The sequence below is a fragment of the Calidris pugnax genome, unplaced genomic scaffold, assembly GCF_001431845.1.
Source record: "Calidris pugnax isolate Ruff unplaced genomic scaffold, ASM143184v1 scaffold24, whole genome shotgun sequence".
NCBI lineage: Eukaryota > Metazoa > Chordata > Aves > Charadriiformes > Scolopacidae > Calidris > Calidris pugnax.
In genome coordinates, this window is record NW_015090922.1 from 15,972,784 (window position 1) to 15,976,308 (window position 3,525).

Genomic DNA, 3,525 nt, shown 5'->3' on the forward strand with positions numbered 1-3,525 from the left:
ACGGACAAGATCCACGGTCGATGTGTCTTTTGCTGGCAGTGGCAGAGAGCAGGAACAGCGGAGAAGCATACCCAAGCCCTTTGTATCTCCTCTCTGTGAAAAAGCATCCCTCTCCAGTGCACTTTGGGAGACGTGTTGGGAGAGGGAGGCTGAGGCAATGAAAGGAAGTGGAAGAAAGGGAGAACAAGTTCCTTTGACCAGCACCAGCTTGACATTTTTTCAACTCACTTTTAACACATGAAAGGGAGGGTGGGAAAGAAGAAGAAAGCATGAATGCAGGAGGAGAAGGAGGCAGAGAGGAAAAAAAGATCAAAGAAAGGGTGAAACAGGAAAAAGATGCTCCCAGTGCTGCTGAGACACTTGTCTGTGCCCCCATACCAGCCCCAATCTGTCCTTTTGCACAAGAGCAAAAAACCAGCAGGATCTCTGGCGAACTAGATATGTAGGCAAAGAAGCATAGAGACTGGAAGAAAATGTTCAGTTAAAAGCGTGTGTGTTTACTGCACAGGAAGTGGGATGGTGTGTGTGTGTCTGCACTTGAGCTGAGGAAAGAAGAGTGGCACACATTGAGATCACAGGGGCAAGAGATTGCAATGACTTTCACATAAGCCTTAACCGAAGAATGGAAGTTTATCAAATTATCATTGGGTAAAAGCACGAATAGCAAAATCCAGTACAATGGCAACCAGAAATCCCACCATGGCCCTGGAACTGGCTGCCTCAGGGAAGTGTAGGGGGGAAGGCTGGTAAAGCTCAGGCAGGATGATACCTTGGATGAGGAATAGAGATGGACTCCCTCTTCATCACTGCTTTCAGTACCAAACACTCTCTGTGATGAGGAGAGCTAATCAAAAAAGTAGAGAATACACTAGAGGCTCAGAGGTACTATCAGTGCTGTAAAATGCATCTGGGAAAAAGTGAATACAGCATAGGTGTATTCCCTGGAGTGGAGATGAGGAGAACTGAGGACAGCAAAGCAGAGCCTTTGGGATTTATAGCCCTATGCGGGCATGCTTCAACTGGAAGCAGGACATACCCAGAAGGATCTGGAGCAGGAGCAGCACCAGCGTTAAGGGTGGTGGGAAGCAGTCCTCTAGGCTACAGGGAATTTTTTTCCCCAAAGAGATGCTGATTCCAGCACTTTGAAACGACAAACTAGCCTTTTTATGTATTTCTTTTTTACAGTTGTCCTGTGAAGACAAATTAAACAGAAAGAAACGAGACAGTGGACAGTCTGCCTGCACCCTGTCATTGTAGCTTTGCCCATGCTTTCCCATTTGATGACAGTTCGTGCTTTGCAGAATAGTTGGTGCTGTTGTCCCTAGTTTGTTTCTAGCGGTCTGACAGGGCTCCCCCTCCCCACACACACCGGCTGTCCCCCTCTTTGGTTCTCTGGCTGCCTTGTCCCACTGCCTGGGGCTGGACCTTGCCCCGGGCCCGTGCTGCACTGCTGCAGGGACTGTCCCGGCTCAGCCTGGCACAGAGGCATGGCAGGAGCAACCCTGTGAGCTCAGCTCCTCCGTGCAGACCTCTGCTGCAGTCAGAATTCCCTTGGTTTCCCATCTCCCTGCTAACACCTCTGCTGCAGCACCACAGGGTCCTCTGGCTTTCCCCTCCTCACCTCTCGTGCAGCATCTGGAGTGGCTCTGGCTCTGCCCCTTGCCTTCCAGGTGCTCTGTTGTGTTCCTTTTCCCTTCTTACTTTCTATGGCTACTCCCTTTTAGTAAGCCATAGCAAGGGAAGTGCTGCAGCAAAGCTTCCAGCTGGGCTGTACTCACTTCCACACACGTGTGTAGGGAGGGAGGGAGGGGAGGAAGAGATCAAACTTCAGGGATCCTGGAGACATCCTTGGATGCGGTGCTGAGAAGAAAATAAGCAGGAAACAGGTGACAGAAATGTCAGGCCACAAGCTCAAGAGATCACCGGGCCCCACAGATAGCTGCATCATCCCAGGAAAGAAATAAATGACAGGCTGCAGCAGAGTAGAGCACGAAAACATTGACACAAAGAGAATTGATGTTCCTGCAACTGGACCTTGGCCTCACACAGTTCTTCAATCGTCTCTTGCCTGGTGACATTGTGCTATATATGATTTGCTCTCTTTGAACACCCCCCGTCTTTCCCAGAGACTGTCTACCTCTTAACGTAGCTGTGAAATATAGGTGATGTGGTATGTATAAATATTTCAGAGACAGGACTCACTTGACAAGCAGGGTCTTGAGGAGGGACCGGAGACACTGACTCCCAGCCGGAAAGACAGGACAAATACATTCTGCAGAAACAGTCTCAGGGGAGGAAAGTCATCCCTCATCTTTGCTTTTTGGCAAGTAGAAATCACTACAGGGTGTGGTTTTCCTCGTGACAAGTAGATTGCTTAGCAAGTGTGCATGGAAGCACTGCCTTGCTCTTGCCCATTGGAAACACCATAGTTTTGATTTATTAGGCCTCAACCAATAATTATTAATTTTCCTATTTAGCAAATGCAGTTATGTACTTGGGTTTTGGCAGTACATTTTTCCACTCATAATAGTCATGGACAGGTGACAGCCTTTTCTAATTATTTCTTATCTGATTATTTTTCCCTTTAATTCAATGGACTGCTCATGAAGAGTCTCACTTTATGTTTTTTTACTGTTCTCTAATTGGATGAGTTCAAAGGTATTTTTGGCACAAATACTTTTATTTGCTAAGAGAAAGCTGGGTTATTTCACATACTTTGGCAGTTTACTTTGAAATTCGCTTTTCATAAGCATTTGTGCCAGCGAAACATGAGCATGTGCGTTGAATGTTAACACAAAAGAGGAATGTGAAGCACATACTTGGGGGATTTATTTTTTTTTAGATTCACTATCCAGATATGTAACTTGTTCAAACTCTGAGGCTCTATTCCATGACCTAATGAGAATCTCTGGAAAGAAAACAAACCTAAAAATAAAAACGGGAAGGCTGCAAAATGCCCCGTAAATATCTTTATTTCAAAATTATGAGTAGGAAAAAAAAAAGAGTCGTGTCTCCATGGTTTTTTTATCACCATGAAGTTTCCTGGATCTGCAAGCATCTCTTCCTCTCGTTTCCTTGCGTTGCTTTCAGCCTGCTTTATCCAGATGCAGATGAGGACAGTTTTACTTTGTCTCACCACCATCAGCTCCTGCTTCCCCCCATGCCCTGGCCAAGGGGCTGCTCTGCCTGTCCCCAGTGCTGGATGCCCCTTCCGCCCATACGCCCTTTATTAATGTTGCCACCAACCTCCGCGGGAAGGATTAAATCCTTCTCAGAGGAGGGTTTATTATATTAAAAAATAAACTTGCTCACACATCAGGTGCTTTCCTAAGTGCCCTGCTCCACGCAGTCATCTTTGGAAAGGACACCTCAGGGCGTGAAGCCCACAGTTTCTTGGCAAGGGGAAAAAAAAAAAAAAAAAAAAGAAAAAAAAAAGAAAAAAAAAAGAAAAAAAAAAAAAAAAAAAAAAAAAAAAAAAAAAAAAAAAAAAAAAAAAAAGGGAAAAAAAACTTTTTTAGGTCCCCC